This window comes from Giraffa tippelskirchi, chromosome 4, assembly GCF_054371585.1.
Source record: "Giraffa tippelskirchi isolate mGirTip1 chromosome 4, T2T-mGirTip1v1.2.pri, whole genome shotgun sequence".
Taxonomy (NCBI): domain Eukaryota; kingdom Metazoa; phylum Chordata; class Mammalia; order Artiodactyla; family Giraffidae; genus Giraffa; species Giraffa tippelskirchi.
Window position 1 is genome coordinate 65,847,940 of NC_137278.1, and position 18,915 is coordinate 65,866,854.

At 40.2% G+C, this 18,915-nt stretch overlaps 1 protein-coding gene and 1 long non-coding RNA gene across 2 annotated transcripts in view; one reads left to right on the plus strand and one right to left on the minus strand.

Moving 5' to 3' along the window:
• LOC145545346 (uncharacterized) overlaps positions 1-18,915 on the plus strand; it is a 140,032-nt gene that overhangs the window by 47,763 nt on the left and 73,354 nt on the right. The window lies entirely within an intron of this gene.
• The window catches only part of ACYP2 (acylphosphatase 2), a 184,156-nt gene that overhangs the window by 23,061 nt on the left and 142,180 nt on the right, over positions 1-18,915 (minus strand). The window lies entirely within an intron of this gene.

The window sequence follows — 18,915 nt, forward strand, 5'->3', positions numbered from 1 at the left end:
AATTGTTTATTCTAACCCAGTCTTGGAAGACTCTCAGGGTAAGCTCCACTGCATTCTATTAGAATCCAGTCACTAAAGCCAGTCCTCCTTCAGGGTAGAGGGGAATCGGATCCCACTTTTAGTGAGAAGAATGTCAAAGAATTTGTGGAGTTGTTTTAAAATTACCACAATATGTAGGTGAAGAATTATAGGAAAATATACCATCTATTTACTTACACATTCATTCAACAAATTCTTATTGACTATTACCATACACTAGGAGAAGGCAATGGGAACCCACTCCAGTACTCTTGCCTGGAAAATCCCATGGACGGGGGAGCTGGGTAGGCTACGGTCCATGGGGTCGCTAAGAGTTGGACACGACTGAGCGACTTCACTTTCACTTTTCCCTTTCATGCACTGGAGAAGGAAATGGCAACCCACTCCAGTATTCTTGCCTGGAGAATCCCAGGGATGGTGGAGCCTGGTGGGCTGCCGTCTATGGGGTCGCACAGAGTCGCACGACTGAAGCGACTTAGCAGCAGCAGCAGCAGCAGCATCATTACCATACATTAAGTGGAGAAGGGAATGGCAACCCACTCCAGTAATACTGCCTGGAGAATTCCATGGACAGAGGAGCCTGGCGGGCTCGAGTCCATGGGGTTGCAAAGAGTTGGACACAACTGAGTGACTAACACACACAAACATACACACTAAGTAAGCATTGTTTTTTAACCTTTAAAAAATATTTTAGATATTCTAGCTCAAGACAGCTCTCATTTGGACATGATTTTATGCATTGAGAAGCTTTTATTTTAGGCCTAAAGTACTCAAACCAGCATAAAGTATCAGATGATAATGAATCATGCATTTCAAGAGGAGTATAATCTGAATAGCACAAGCAGGTTTTTATTGGAACTCATTAAAAGCCTGAGCTAATTGGTATAAATCCTCAATTGATAAACGGACTCTATAAAAGGTAGTTGTGGAGCAAATTTGTGTAAAAGCAAATCATCTTTCCTATCAGCTTTCTACTTGTAGTGACTGACGTAAGAAAAGTTTTCCTTTACTCCCAAAATATTTCCAGTCGCCTGTGCGGAGAAGGCACTGGCAACCCACTCCAGTACTTTTGCCTGGAGAATCCCAGGGATGGAGGAGCCTGGTAGACTGCGGTCCATGGGGTCGCGAAGAGTCGGACACGACTGAGCGACTTCACTTTCAATTTTCACTTTCATGCATTGGAGAAGGAAATGGCAACCCACTCTAGTGTTCTTGCCTGGAGAATCCCAGGGATGGGGGACCCTGGTGGGCTGCCGTCTATGGGGTCGCATAGAGTCGGACATGACTGAAGTGACTTAGCAGCAGCAGCAGCAGTGTGTGAATGGACTGGTTGGATAGACAAAAGGTTATCAGAGACAAGCATCATATTTTTTTTTCCCTCAAAATATTTTCAGTTGGCATTTATCCTCTCCATCTTGCCTTCTGAAACATTTCCTTTTGTCTTCCTTCTACCTCTCCAGGGGATCCTTCTCAGTGGGCGTTTCTCTTACTTTGTTCAGTCCTTATGTTGGTGATCTCTGGGTTTCTGCTCTTAATCTTCTCCTCTCCTAATCTCCATCTACTCTTTGAATGAATTTATCCTAGATTTAGCACAAAAGCTCCAGATTCATATAATCCACTGTCTATCCAGTCTCCACCCTGGATTGCACCATACCCACCTCCACTTATGCCCTGTATCCCCTCCCCACCCAGACCTCTCTCATCCAGTGTGCTCTTCTTCCTCATTCCGAAATTTGACAGAATCTAGAGTTCTAGATGCTCAACATCCATGCACAGTCAACCATAATGTCCCACTGAGTCTTTCATCTCTTCCATCCTTATTGCTCTTGGTTTACATCAGGCCCTTTTCCATTTGTTAGGAATATAGGTAAAGGTTAGCTCTGAGGTTTAGGGCCTTTATTTGAAAAATATTTGAGATTTTTGCCTTCTATCAATAGTATTTGGCTCTGAACACCTCCAATTGATGGATCTCAGTGGTGGGTGGGTCCTTTGTCAGGAAGACAAAATTACAGATCATAATGTTTGCATTTTATCTTCACAACAGTTGAATAAAACATTTATTTTAAAACAGCCATGGAAGAAGATGAAGTGACAAAATGAAAACCACTGAGCACATGGTTATTAGATCTCTGTTGTGTAATCTGGCTACAGAGACAAATACAGCATGATCCTTGGCCCCAGTGGACTCATAGTCTAGTGGGAAAAGCAAACAATTACAATTCAAGATGATAAATGCAATGATGAAGGAATGTGTGAAGTGTTGTTTGAGGAGAGTTTTCATTGTCTTCATTATTGTAAACCTGAAAGGCAGTGGAGAAGGGAGTGATACCCTGTCTAAGAAGTAAAGTGGGGCTTCCAGAAGATGTAAAACTGCTCTCTCTTAGCAAAATCATGACAGCTCTGGATCCTGACATTGGGAATTTGGGGAATTCTGCCAGCTGTTTTCTCAAGTTACTCAACCTATTTCATTCCCAATCTCCACATCTCTAAAATGAAAAGGTTGGTTTAAATCAGAGGTTGGCAAATTTTTTCTATAAAGGGCCAGATAATAAATACTTCAGGATTTGTGGTCAGTATAGTCTGTCATAACTATTCAACTCTGCCCTTGTAGTGCAAAAGCAGGCACAGGCAATACGTAAACAGATGGACCTGGCTGTAATTACAGTACAGCTCTTAATTACAAAAACAGGCAGTGGGCTGTATTTGGCCCGTGGGATGTAGTTTGCCAATGCCTGGTCTAAATGATCTCCAGGATGCCTTCCAGACTTACATCCATTGGTTCATGAAAAGGCAGTTCTCAAATATCTGACATACTTTATTTTGTTTTTTAAATTTATTTTTGTTGTGACTGGTTAGCTCAGTAAAGATGAACATGGAATTTAAAATTTAAGGTTTGGAGTTTGACTCAGTGTGGGTCAGTTAGCTTTGTCTCTGTTCCATGACCACAAACCACACCACAGATTTCAACAAATTCATGCTCCTGCTTGGAGCTAGGTAACGCTGCAAGCCTGGACGTGTGCCATCCTTTCCTACTTCTAACACAGCCCCTGTACTTGATCCCCTAATGATGGTGCAGCACATCCTTTTTACATATATCCCAACATCATTGAATTGTTTTCAAAAGAGCATCGTATTTTTAAGGAAATTTGTCAATTTAATAGCAAGCATTGGGGAATCCCCATGAACGGAGAAGCCTAGGAGGCTGCAGTCCATGGGGTCACAAAGAGTTGGGCACACATTGGGGAATCTATAGGTAAACAGAAATATCTCATCACCTTTTAATAAACCAAATGGGTTTTTATGGCTACTAAGCAAAAGAATCCTACAAAAGCATGCTGCTGTGCTTACAAGCAAAAGCAGAATCAAAAAACCATGTAACGCAAATGCCAACAATTCTCCCCGCTTTCCCTGTAGTAGGCATTGTTCGTCAGTCCTAGCACTTTTCCAACAGATCCTGGATGTGCTCTCAGTATCCCTCCAAGCATACTGAACCAGGAAGCTACACTGAGTTGACCGGCATTCCTGTGCTAGATTAAAACTATTGTCCTATGCAATAAAAGTTACTATGCCTTATTTTTCCCATCACTTTCCATCCCTACCACCAAGTTGCTGCTGCTGCTGCTGCTAAGTTGCTTCAGTCATGTCCGACTCTGTGCGACTCCACAGACAGCAGCCCACCAGGCTCCTCTGTCCCTCGGATTCTCCAGTCAAGAATACTGGAGTGGGTTGCCATTTCCTTCTCCAATGCATGCATGCACGCTAAATCGCTTCAGTCGTGTCCGACTCTGTGTGACCCTATGAACAGCAGCCCACCAGGCTCCTCCATCCACAGTATTCTCTAGGCAAGAATACTGGAGTGGGTTGCCATTTCCTTCTCCAACCACCAAGTTACTCTTATTTTAAAAGATATATTGAGACATATAACATTGGATGCAGCAGCTATAAAATTCAACTGTACAAAAATGAATATAAATCTCATCTAGATGGGAGCATATATCAGTAAACTTTCATAGAGAAAAACCTGCCATTGTTTATTAAAAGCCTACATACTAGGTGGGTACTTGGGGCTTCATTATTCTACTTTTAGGTATGTTTGAAACCTTCTATTAAAAAAAGAGTCTTGGGAGAACAAGATGGCGGAGGAGTAGGTGCATGTGGAGTATATCTCTCTCCATGGATACATCAGGAATACACCTTCAGACACAGAACTACATGCAGAACACCAGCTGAGAGCGGACAGGAGTACCTAACCAAAGGAAAAGAATATACAGAACTACGCAAAACTCGGTAGGACAAAGGAACTAGGGGAAAAAACAGGAGTGTTAGTAGGACTGGACCTGCCCTCGATGGGTGGGGGAACTGAAGCAGGGGTCTGATCCCCACATTGCGGCAATTATCTGAGTCAGAGGAGAAACATTTAAGGCTGAGAGTGAAACAGCTGATCTGTGGCAGCCTAAATGGAATGAGAATCAGAGTCCTTGCTGCAGCCATGCATACCCCGGACAGGGACGAGGGTCCCCTGGAAGGCACAGCGGCTGGGAGCTGGAGTTTGGGGAGTGTGGAGCAATCCCAGGGCGAGGGCTGCTGTTGACTGCGGAGAAATGGATCGAGGGGAGGTGAGGGAGGAGATTGTGGTGGGAAATGCCTGTGGAGGAAAGCAAGGCAGCCATGGAAGCAAGGTGATACTGCTGAGTCAGGTGTATGGGGTGGAGCCATCACCACAGCCTCTCTCTTCCCACACACCAGCATCCGCAGCTGAACAATAGAGAGGCTGGCCCATCAAATGCCTGACACATTGAACTACTGAGCAGGACCCCACCCAGGGTGATCCTTTAAGTGCCTGAGGCACAGATCTACAGAGTAGGACCCCAGCCAGGGGGGCCCCTCTATGTGCCTGACGCACTGAACAACAGAGAAGGACCCCAGGCAAGGGAGCCCTTTAAGTGCCCTAATGGGAGGAGCTACGGAGAAAGACTGGACAAAGAGGCCTTCTGATCGCCAGCTACAAGAGGCTCGAAAAAAGCCTCTGATAGGGCCATAACTCCTGTGGTGGAAGCTGTCCCTGTTCCTGCCCACTAGGTGCCGCCAGGGTCCCCGCAAGCCAAGCAGCTACACCACCTTCATGCTCAACTCTCACTGGGGCAGAGCTGCCCAAGGCAAAAAAACGTCTTGCATCTATGCATGCAGGGTCGCTTCAGTAGTGTCAGACTTTTTGCGACCCTGTATACTGTGGCTTTCCAGGGATCTCAGTCAGGGAGGGGGGTTCTCCAGGCAAGAATACCGGAGTGTATTGGCCAATACTGGTTGCCGTTTCCTTCTAGAGCACTGTATTTCCTGCTGCCCTAGCCGCCAATTCCCTGAGTACCTGGTGCTGGCAGAACCCCTGTGACCCAAGCAGCTGTACCACCTCCACACCTGGCCCTCACAGGGGCAATCCCAAGCCCTCCAGGGCAGCCTCAGGAGCAAACCCCAGTGGATGACCCACATGCAGCGGTGGAAATAAAACCACAGTTGAAACCCAGGGGCAGTGAGGCTAAGGAAGAAGACCCAAAATCTTCCACATGATCAACTAGTCAGACTCTGTGTCTATGGAATATATTAAAGGTCACTGAAGGCTCCCACAAAAGAAAACACACTAGTTTTGATAGCTGTGGACATTGGAGGCAAGAACACATAGGAGTAGGACCAGATTAGAATCTTAGCTGCCCCCATAGCAGGTCCAGAGATCAGCAGTGTTGGAGGGCATCCTTGGGAGGTGAAGTGGACTGTGACTCCCAGGGAGGGAAAGGACTCTGACAGCAGTGACTCAAGAAAAACATTTATTATTCTTATGTCTTGACTTGCTCTGAAGATTCTTTTGGATTTTTTTTTCTTTTTTTCCCCTTTACTCCTACCTCTGTTGTAGTTGTTGATTTTATTGGCACTATGAAATCTAATTAAGCTTTTGAGCTTTCTTTTTTTTTCTCAGTCATATTTTTTTTACTGCTGTTATAAACCTCTGCCTCTATCTTGGACCTTTGCAATTCTGTGGAGTTTTCCTTTTTATTTCTCTTTTTTTAATTTTAATTTTTTAAACCTATTATTATTAACCTACATTTATTCCTTTGTTTGCTTTTCCTACTGTTCTTTTCCCCTTGCAGTTAACCTTTAATGTATATAAATCTTCTTTATCTACCTCTATTTAACTTTGCATATCTATTCTCTTTCTTTCCTTTCCTCTCAACATATCTGTTAGTTTTATCTTCATTGTTTTATTCCCCAGTTTGCACCGTGCTCCAGTTTTGTTTTCCAGTTGGTGTTTTAGTTAGTTTTGTTCCGGTAGATATAATTTTTGGTTTCCTTTGTTTGCCAGGCCAATCTATTGCACTTTATTTTTGTTGGACTGTTTCGATTTTGCTTATGGGTATATATGAATATGTGTATATTCAGTCACACTTTTTATTGTTGTTATAAACCTCCACCTCTACGTTGGGCTTTTGCAGTTCTGTGGAGTTATCCTGTTCTTTTTCCTGTTTTCTTTCTTCTTCCATTTCTTTTTTTTCTTTTCTCTTTTTTATAATTTTAATTTTTAATTTTTTTAAACCTATTATATTTTTCTACATTTATTCCTTTGTTTGCCTTTCCTATTGTCCTTTTCCCCTTGCAGTTAATCTTTAATGTATATAAATCTTCCTCTACCTCTATTTAAATTTGCGTATCTATTCTTTCTTTCTTTTTCTCTCAACATTTTGTTAGTTTTATTTTCATTGCTTTATTCCCCAATTGGCACCTTGCTTTAGTTTTGTTTTCCGGTTTGTGCTTTAGTTAGTTTTGGTCTTAACTGGTAAACATAATTTTTGATTTACTTTGTTTGCTGGGTCAATCTACTGGACTTTATTTTTGTTGGACTGTTTTCATTTTGCTCATGGGTGTGTATGTATATGTGTATATTCCATTATTTTAATTATTATTTGCCTGATTCTGTAACTGCCATTTGTCTGGGGTTCATCTTTGGTTTCTTGTTTTTGGATATTTGTTTTAATCTCACTTAATGCCATAACAAACCACTTGTAGAATCCTTGTTCCTGACCAGCAATCAAGCACTGAGCCTTTGAGTGGGAGCACTGACTCCAAGACCCTAGACTTACCAGAGAACTAACTCTAGGGAGTATCAAATAGTGAGAACTCACACAAAGGAAACCACTTGAATACAAGACCCAGCATCACCCAACCACCAGTAGCACCCTGTGCAGGACCCTCATCTAAACAGCAAACAAAACAAAAATACAAACCCAATCATCAGCAGACAGGATTGCCACCTCATTCAGCCTTGCCCATCAGGAAAAACAAACAAACAAAGACAAAAACTCAGCACAAATCTCACCCTATATGAAACTTACACAAACCACTGGACCAACCTTAGGAGGGCAGAAACCAAAAGGAAGAAAGAATTCAACCTTGAAGCCTGGGAAAAGGAGATCTCAAACACAGTAAGTTAAAAAAAAATAATAAAAGGCAGAGAAATACTACACAAATGAAGGAACAAACTAGAAACACAGATGTCCAAATAAATGAAGAGGAAATAGACAAACTACCTGAAAAAGAATTCAGAATAATGATAGTAAAGATGATCAAAAACTTTGAAAACAAAAGGGAGAAAATGCAAGAATCAATTAACAAAGCCCTAGAAGAATTAAAGAATAAACATACAAACAACACAATTTGAAATTAATAATACTCTAGAAGGAATCAATAGCAGAATATCTGAAGCAGAAGAATGAATCAGTGAGCTGGAAAATAAAATGGTGGAAACAACTTCTGAAGAGCAGAATAAAGTAAAAAGAATGAAAAGAACTGAGGATAGTCTCAGAGACCTCTGGGACAATATCAAACGCACCAACATTTGAATAATAGAGGTCCCAAAAGAAGAAGAGAAAAAGAAAGGGTATGAGAAAATTTTTTGAAGAGATTAGACTTGAAAATTTCCCCAACATGGAAAAGGAAATAGTCAATCAAGCCTAAGAGGCACAGAGTCCCATACAGAATAAACCCAAGGAGAAACACACCAAGACACATACTAATCAAACTAACAAAGATTAAACACAAAGAAAGAAAATTAAAAGCAGCATGGAAGAAACAACAAGTAACATACAAGGGAAACCCCATACGCTTAACAGCTGATCTTTCAGCAGAAACTCTGCAGGCCAGAAGGCAATGGCAGGATATATTTAAAGTATTGAAAGGGAAAAATCTACAACCAAGATTATAGTCCTCAGCAAGGAGCTCATTCAAAATTGATGGAGAAATAAAAAGCTTTTCAGAAACGCAAAAGTTAAGAGAATTCAGTACCACCAAACCAGCTTTACAACAAACGTTAAAAGGGACTTATGGCACCCCACTCCAGTGCTCTTGCCTGGAAAGTCCCATGGGCGGAGGAGCCTGGTGGGCTGCGGTCCATGGGGTCGCTAAGAGTTGGACACAACTGAGTGACTTCACTTTCACTTTTCCCTTTCATGCACTGGAGAAGGAAATGGCAACCCACTCCAGTGTTCTTGCCTGGAGAATCCCAGGGACAGGGGAGCGTGGTGGGCTGCCGTCTATGGGGTCGCACAGAGTCAGACACGACTGAAGCAACTTAGACTTAGATTTATATAGTCAAGAAATACAAGAGGAGAAAAAAGATCTACAAAATCAACCCCAAACAATTAAGAAAATGGCAATAGGAACATATATATCAATAATTACTTTAAATGTAAATGGATTAAATGCTCCAACCAAAAGACACATACTGGCTGAATGGATACAAAAACAAGACCCATATATATGCTGTCTACAAGAAACCCACTTCAGACCTAAAGACACATATAGACTGAAAGTGGGAGGATGGAAAAATATATTCCATGCAAATGGCAAGCAAAATAAAGTTGGGAGTAGCCAGCCTCATATCAGACAAAATAGACCTTAAAATAAAGAAGATTACAAGAGATAAGGAAGGACACTGCATAATGATCAAGGGATCAATCCAAGAGGAAGACATAACAAATGTAAATATCTATGCACCCAACATAGGAGCACCTCAATACATAAGACAAACACTAACAGACATAAAAGAAGAAATTGACAGTAACACAATAATAGTAGGAGACTATAACACCCCACTCACACCAATGGACGGATCATTAAAACAGAAAATTAATAAGGAAACACAAGTCTTAAATGATACATTAGATGAGATGGATCTCATTGATATCTTCAGGACATTCCATCCAAATGCAGAAAAATACACTTTCTTCTCAAGTGCACATGTAACATTCTCCAGGAGAGACCACATCTTGGGTCACAAATCAAACCTCAGTAAATTTAAGAAAATTTAAATCATATCAAGCATCTTCTCCAACCACAATGCTATGAGACTAGATATCAATTACAAGAAAAAAACTGTAAGAAACACAAACATATGGAGATTAAACAACACATTTCTAAATAACCAACAGGTTACTGAAGAAATCAAAAGGGAAATAAAAATATTTCTAGAAACAAATGGCAATGAAAACACAATTCAAAACCTATGGGATGCAGCAAAAGCAGTTCTAAAAGGGAAGTTTATAGCAATACAATCCTACCTCAAGAAACAAGAAAAACATCAAATTGACAACCTAACGTTACACCTAAAACAACTGGAAAAGAAGAACAAAAATCCCCAAAATTAGTAGAAGGAAAGAAATCATAAAGATTCAAGCAGAAATAAATGAAAAAGAAATCAAAGAAATAATAGTAAAGATTAATAAAACTGAAAGCTGGTTCTTTGAGAACATAAACAAAATTGAGAAGCCTTTAGCCAGACTCATCAAGAAAAAAAGAGAGAAGAATCAATCAAAAAAATTAGAAATGAAAAAGGAGAGGTTACAACAGACAATGCAGAAATACAAAGGATTATAAGAGACTATTATGAACAACTATATGACAATAAAATGGATAACCTGGAAGAAATGGACAGATTCTTAGAAAAGTTCAATCTTCCAAGACTGAACCAGGAAGAAATAGAAATTATGAATAACCCAATTACAAGGACTGAAATTGAAGACATGATCAAAAATCTCCCCAAAAAACAAAAATCCAGGACCAGATAGCTTCGCAGGAGAATTCTATCAAACATTTAGAGAAGAGCTAATGCCTATCCTTCTAAAACTCCTTCAAAAATTGCAGAGGAAGGAACACTTCCAAACCCATTCTACAAGGCCACCATCACCCTGATAGCAAAACCAAAGACAACACAAGAAAAGAAAACTACAGGCCAATATCACTGATGAATATAGATGCAAAAATCCTCAACAAAATTTTAGCAAACAGAATTCAGCAACACATCAAAAAGCTCATACACCATGATCAAGTTGGGTTTATTCCAGGAATGCGAGGATTCTTCAATATATGCAAATTAATCAATGTGATACACTATATTAACAAATTGAAAGATAGAAACCATATGATCAGCTCAATAGATGCAGAAAAAGCTTTTGACAAAATTCACCACCCATTTATGATTAAAACTCCCAAAAATGGGCATAGAAGGAACCTACTTCAACATAGTAAAGGCCATATATGATAAGTCTATGGACAACATTATTCTCAATGGTGGAAAACTGAAGCATTACCCCTAATATCAGGAACAAGACAAGGGTGTCCACTTTCACCATTATTATTCAACATAGTTCTGGAAGTCCTAGCTACAGCAATCAGAGAAGAAAATGAAATAAAAGGAATCCAGATTGGAAAAGAAAAAATAAAGCTCTCACTGTTTGCAGATGACATGATACTGTATATAGAAAACACTCAAGATAGTATCAGAAAATTACTAGAGCTAATCAGTGAATTTAGCAAAGTTTCAGGATACAAATGCAACACACAGAAATCACCTGCATTTCTATACACTAACAATGAAAAATCAGAAAGAGAAATTAAGGAATCAATCCCATTCACCATTGCAACAAAAAGAATTAAATATCTAGGAATAAACTTACCTAAGGAGACAAAAGAACTGTACAGAGAAAATTATAAGACACTAATGAAAGAAATCAAAGATGACATAAACAGATGGAGAGATAGTCCATGTTTCTGGGTAGGAAGAATCAATATTGTAAAAATGACTATACTACCAAATGCAATCTAGAGATTCAACGTGATCCCTATCAAATTACCTATGGCATTTTGCACAGAACTAGAACAAAAAAATTCACATTTTATATGGAAACACAAAAGACCCCACACAGCCAAAGCAGTCCTGAGAAAGAAGAATGGAGCTGGAGGAATTGACCTTTCTGACTTTGGATTATACTACAAAGCTACAGTCATCAAGACAGTATGGTACTGGCACAAAAACAGAAATATAGACCAATGGAACAAGGATAGAAAGCCCAGAAATAAACCCATGCACCTATGGGTACCTTATTTTTGACAAAAGAGGTAAGAATATAAAATGGGGCAAAGACAGCCTCTTTAAAAAATAGTGCTGGGAAAACTGGACAGCTACATGTAAAAAAATGAAATTATAACACTTCCTAATGCCATAAACAAAGAAAAACTCAAAATGGATTAAAGACCTAGTGTAAGACCAGAAACTATAAAGCTCTTAAGAGGAAAACATAGGCAGAACACTCGATGGCATAAATCAAAGCAAGATCCTCTATGACCCACCTCCTGGAGTAATGGAAATAAAAGCAAAAATAAATAAGTGGGACCTGATTAAATTTAAAAGCTTTTGCACAGCAAAGCAAACTATAAGCAAGGTGAAAAGACAACCCTCAGAATGTGAGAAAATAATAGCAAATGAAACAACTGACAAAGGATTGATATCCAAAATACACAAGCAGCTCATACAACTCAATGCCGGAAAAACAAACAACCCAATCAAATAGTGGGGAAAAGACTTAGACATTTCTCCAAAGAGGACATACAAATGGCTAACAAACACATGAAAAGATGCTCAGTTCAGTTCAGTCGCTCAGTCATGTCCGACTCTTTGCAACCTCATGAACCACAGCATGCCAGGCTTCCCTGTCCATCACCATCTCCTGGAGTCTACCCAAACCCATGTCCATTGAGTCGGTGATGCCATCCAACCCTCTCATCCTCTGTCGACCCCTTCTCCTCCTGCCCTCAATCCTTCCCAGCATCAGGGTCTTTTCAAATGAGTCAGCTCTTCACATCACGTGGCCAAAGTATTGGAGTTTCAGCTTCAGCATCAGTCCTTCCAATAAATATTCAGGACTGATTTCCTTTAGTATGGACTGGTTGGATCTCCTTGCAGTCCAAGGGACTCTCAAGAGTCTTCTCCAACACCACAGTTCAAAAGCATCAATTCTTCAGCACTCAGCTTTCTTTATACCCCAACTCTCACATCCATACATAACTACTGGAAAAACCATAGCCTTGACTAGACGGACCTTTGTTGACAAAGTAATGTCTCTGCTTTTTAATATGCTGTCTAGGTTGGTCATAACTTTCCTTCCAACGAGTAAGTGTCTTTCAATTTCATGGATGCAATCACCATCTGCAGTGATTTTGGAGCCCCCAAAAAGAAAGTCAGCCACTGTTTCCACTGTTTCCCCATCTATTTCCCATGAAGTGATGGGACTGGATGCCATGATCTTAGTTTTCTGAATGTTGAGCTTTAAGCCAACTTTTTCACTCTCCTCTTTCACTTTCATCAAGAGGCTCTTTGGTTCTTCTTCACTTTCTGCCATAAGGGTGGTGTCATCTGCATATCTGAGGTTATTGATATTTATCTTGGCTATCTTGATTCCAGCTTGTGCTTCATCCAGCCCAGCATTTCTCATGATGTACTCTGCATATAAGTTAAATAAGCAGGATGACAATATACAGCCTTGATGTACTCCTTTCCCAATTTGGAACCTGTCTGTTGTTCCATGTCCAGTTCTAACTGTTGCTTCCTGACCTGCATACAGGTTTCTCAAGAGGCACATCGCTCATTATTAGAGAAATGCAAATCAAAACTATACCAGTCCGAATGGCCATCATTGAAAAGTCTACAAACAATAAATGCTGGAGAGGGTGTGGAGAAAAGGGAATGCTCTTGCACTGTTGGTGGGAATGTAAATTGATACAGCCACTATCAAAGACGATATGGAGATTCCTTAAAAAACTAGGAATAAAACCATCATATGATCCAGCAATCCCACTCCTAGGCATATACCCTGAGGAAACCAAAATCAAAAAAGACACATGTATCCCATTGTTCACTGCAGCACTATTTACCCTAGCTAGAACATGGAAGCAACCTAGATATCCATCAACAGATGAATGGATAAAGAAGTTGTGGTATATATACACAATGGAATATTACCCGGCCATAAAAAGGAACACATTTCAGTCAGTTCTGATGAGGTAGATGAACCTGGAACCTGTTATACAGAGTGACGTGAGTCAAAAAGAGAAACATAAATAATCGTATTCTAATGCATATATATGGAATCTAGAAAAATCAGTTCAGTTCAGTTCAGTTGCTCAGTCATGTCTGACTCTCTGCGACCCCATGAATTGCAGCATGCCAGGCCTCTCTGTCCATCACCAACTCCCAGAGTCTACCCAAACCCATGTCCATCGAGTCTGTGATGCCATCCAACCATCTCATCCTCTGTCATCCCCTTCTCCTCCTGCCCCCAATCCTACCCAGCATCAGGGTCTTTTCCAATGAGTCAACTCTTTGCATGAGGTGGCCAAAGTATTGGAGTTTCAGCTTCAACACCAGTCCTTCCAATGAACATCCAGGACTGATCTCCTTTAGGATGGATTGATTGGATCTCCTTGCAGTCCAAGGGACTCTCAAGAGTCTTCTCCAACACCACAGTTCAAAAGCATCAATTCTGAGGCGCTCAGCTTTCTTCACCATCCAACTCTCACATCCATAGCCTTGACTAGACATACTTTTGTTGACAAAGTAATGTCTCTGCTTTTAAATATGCTATCTAGGTTGGCCATAACCTTCCTTCCAAGGAGTAAGCATCTTTTAATTTCATGGCTGCAATCACCATCAGCAGTGATTTTGGAGCCCAAAAAAATAAAGTCTGACACTGTTTCCACTGTTTCCCCATCTATTTCCCATGAAGTGATGGGACCAGATGCCATGATCTTAGTTTTCTGAACGTTGAGCTTTAAGCCAACTTTTTCATTCTCCTCTTTCACTTTCATCAAGAGGCTCTTTAGTTCTTCTTCAAATCGTACTGAAGAATTTATTTACAGGGCAACAATGGAAAACAGACATAGAGAGTAGACTTATGGACATGGGGAGAGGAGAAGGGAGGGTGAGATGTATGGAAAGAGTAACATGGAAACTTACATTACCATATGTAAAATAGATAGCCAACTGGAATTTGCTGTATGTGTCAGGAAACTCAAACAGGGGCTTTGTATCAATCTAGAGGGGTGGGATAGGGTGGGAGATGGGAGGGAGGTTCAAAAGGGAGGGGATATATGTATATCTATGGCTGATTCATGTTGAGGTTTGACAGAAAACAACAAAATTCTGCAAAGCAATTTTCCAATAAAAAAATTAAAATAAGTCTTAAGAGTGTCCAATGAAGATAAAACTATTAACAGTAGTTGATAAATGATATTATATAAAAGTAGGCTTTCTTGGTGGCTCAGCAGTAAAGAATGCGCCTGCCAGTGCAGGATACACAAATTCTATCTCTGGGTTGGGAAGATCCCTTGGAGAAGGAAATGGCAACCAATTCCAGTATTCTTGCCTGGGAAATCCCATGGACAGAGAAGCCTGGTGAGCTACAGTCCATAGGGTCCCAAAGAGTTGGACATGACTTAGCAACTAAATAACAACAACAAAAGTTATATAAAAGTATAATCTCAATTAAGTGATAATATAGAGCTCAAAATTCTCCAAGCCAGGATTCAGCAATATGTGAACCGTGAACTTCCAGCTGTTCAAGCTGGTTTTAGAAAAGGCAGAGGAACCAGAGATCAAATTGCCAATATCCGCTGGATCATCGAAAAAGCAAGTGAGTTCCAGAAAAACATTTATTTCTGCTTTATTGACTATGCCAAAGCCTTTGACTGTGTGGATCACAATAAACTTTGGAAAATTCTGAAAGAGATGGGAATACCAGACCACCTGACCTGCCTCTTGAGAAAGTTGTATGCAGGTCAGGAAGCAACAGTTAGAACTGGACATGGAACAACAGACTGGTTCCAAATAGGAAAAGGAGTACGTCAAGGCTGTATATTGTCACCTTGCTTATTTAACTTATATTAAGAGTACATCATGAGAAACACTGGGCTGGATGAAGCACAAGCTGGAATCAAGATTGCCGGGAGAAATATCAATAACCTCAGATATGCAGATGATACCACCCTTATGGCAGAAAGCAAAGAAGAACCAAAGAGCCTCTGATGAAAGTGAAAGAGGAGAGTAAAAAGCTGGCTTAAAGCTCAACATTCAGAAAACTAAGATCATGGCATCCAGTCCCATCACTTCATAGCAAATAGATGGGGAAACAGTGGAAACAGTGGCTGACTTTCTTTTTGGGGGCTCCAAAATCACTGCAGATGGTGCCTGCAGCCATGAAATTAAAAGACACTTACTCTTTGGAAGGAAAGTTATGACCAACCTAGACAGCATATTAAAAAGCAGAGACATTACTTTGCCAACAAAGGTCTGTCTATTCAAGGCTATGGTTTTTCCAGTAGTCATGTACGGTTGTGAGTATTGGCCTATAAAGAAAGCTGAGTGCTGAAGAATTGATGCTTTTGAACTGTGGTGTTGAAGAAGACTCTTGAGAGTCCCTTGGACTGCAAGGAGATCCAACCAGTCCATCCTAAAGGAAATCAGTCCTGAATATTTATTGGAAGGACTGATGCTGAAGCTGAAACTCCAATACTTTGGCCACCTGATGCGAAGAGCTGACTCACTTGAAAAGACCCTGATGCTGGGAAGGATTGAGGGAAGGAGGAGAAGGGGTCAACAGAGGATGAGAGGGTTGGATGGCATCACCGACTCAATGGACATGGGTTTGGGTAGACTCCAGGAGGTGGTGATGGACAGGGAGGCCTGCCATGCTGCACTTTATGGGATTGCAAAGAGTTGGACATGACTGAGAGACTGAACTGAACTGATAGAGCTCATAGTCAGTTGGTAAGGAATCTGCCTGCAATGCAGGAGACCCGGGTTCAATTCCTGGGTTGAGAAAATCCCCTGGAGAAAGAAATGGCAACCCACTCCTGTATTCTTGCCTGGAGAATCCCATGGACAGAGAAGCCTGGCAGGCTACAGTCCATGGGGTTGCAAGAGTCAGTCACCACTTAGCAACTAAACCACCACCACAGAACTGAAATAACTCAATGTCACCTTATTGTAGAAGGTTTTGTGCCATGATTATCTAGCATATATAAAATTATAAAACAAATTTCACTATTGAAACCATTTTACTAATCTCTTACTATGCATACTAGATGATTTATATGTAAAAGTTTATAAGTGAATGAAATATTTCTGTGAAAATAAAGTGAAGATTACTAAAAGTACTACCCCCCAGGAGGGAGAAGAATATCTAGAGGAAAATCAAGAGGGAGGCTTATTTTTCACTGAATATCCCATTGTTCCTTCAGAATTTTTTTACATCTAGCATGTATTGTCTAATTAGATAAATAAAATGTGACAACCTCACATAGTCAAAATGGCCATCATCAAAAAATCTATAAACAAGAAATGCTGAAGAGGGTGTGGAGAAAAGAAAACCCTCTTACAGTGTAAATTGGTACAACCATTTCGGAGAACAGTATGGAAGTTTCTTAAAAAAATAAATACCGAACTACCATGTGACCCAGCAATCCCACTCCTGGGCATATATCCAGAGAACACCATAATTTGAAAAGATATGTGCACTCCAGTGTTCATTGCAGCACTATTTGCAATAGGCAAGATATGGAAGCAACCTAATTGTCCATTGACAGAGGAATGGATAAAGAATATATCATACATATTTACAATGGAATATTACTCAGCCATAAAAAGGGACAAAATAGGGCTTCCCTGGTGGCTCAGTGGTGAAGAATCTGCCTGCTAGTGCAGGAGATACAGGTTTGATCCTTGGTGTAGGAAGATCCCACATGCTGTGGAGCAACTAAGCCCATGTGCCACAACTACTGAGTCTGTGCTCTACAGCCCGGGAGCTGCAACAACTGGGCACAGGTACTGCAGCTACTGAAGACTGCATGCCTAGAGCCTGAGCTCTGCAACAAGAGAAGCCATCGCAATGAGAAGCCCGTCCACTGCAACTAGAGAGTAGCCCCCACTCACCACAACTAGAGAAAAAGCCCACGCAGCAACAAAGACCCAGCAAAGCCAGAAATAAATAAATAAGTAAGGGAAAAAATAATGCCATTTGCATTAACATGGGTGGACCTAGAGATTGTCATACTAAGTGAAGTTAGATAAAGACAAATATGTGATACTGTTTATTTGTGGAATCTAAAGTTTTAAAAAAGATACAAAAGAATTTACTTACAAAACAGAAATAGAGTCACAGATGTAGCAAACAAACTTGTAGTTACCAGGCAGAAAAGGAAGGGGAGGGATAAATTGGGAGAGTAGGATTAACATACACACTGCTATATGATAGATAACTAACAAGGATGGGTAGCATCCTACTCTACTCAGTACTCTATAATAACCTACATGGGAAAAGAATCTTAAAAAGAATGGATATATGTATAACTGACTCACTTTGCTGTACAGCAAAAACTAACATTGTAAACCAACTATACTGTAATAAAAGTTACTTTTTAAAATGTGACTCAGTGATTCTCATCCTAAAGTATCATTGAGGATACAGGTAAAGATTTTGCCTCAAGAATGTCCATTGTATGCAACAAGAAAATAGTTCAAGCAATTTAAATGTCCAATAATTAGAAATGTAAGTACATGACTGTATTTCCATATAAAGGACTACTAGCTGTTAAAGTTATTAAGATAAATTTTTATTAATAAAGATGTTTGTAATATGGTATTGTTTTTTAAAAGCAAGTTGCAAAACAATATGTATAGTATGACCTCACTTTTGTAGGAAAATATACATGGAAAAATATCTGAAAGATGTACAAAGTGGTAATGGTATCTTCTGAAATATGGGCAGTTTTTTTTATTTTCTCTTTACTTGTTTTCAAATTATTTTCAAAATTCTCCAATGGATATGTATCAATTTTAAATTAATAAGAAGATTACAAATGTTTTTGAAAAATGCCTAAGAGAATAAAAACTTTTTTTCCCTTTCCTATGGGAAAGAACAATCTGAACTCAGATCAAAATATAAATTGTGATCAAAGTCAGTACAATGAATGCTGAAATTTTATTGGCAATGTCTCTTCTTGAGAAGTAATGATATCCAGAGTTAACTACTATGCAATATTTTACCAATGGTGTTGTCTCTCCAAAGGTGTGTTATAGGTAAAGATGTGTGTTAGTCGCTCAGTCACATCTGCCTCTTTGTGATTCCATGGACTGTAGCCCTACCAGTCTCCTCTGTCCATGGAATTCTCCAGGTAAGCATACTGGATTGGGTAACCATTCCCTTCTCTGGGGATCTTCCCCACCCAGGGGTTGAACCTGGGTCTCCTACATTGCAGGCAGATTCTTTACCATCTGAGCCATCAGGGAAGCACCCATGTTAACTCCAACATGGTAATAAGGAGTGATTTTTTCCTGTGTGTAAATAAGTTTTATAATATTGAAAAACTGTTATACTAACATATTTATGGGAGAAGGCAATGGCACCCCACTCCAATACTCTTGCCTGGAAAATCCCATGGACAGAGGAGCCTGGTAGGCCGCAGTCCATGGGGTCGCAAAGAGTCGGACACGACTGAGCGACT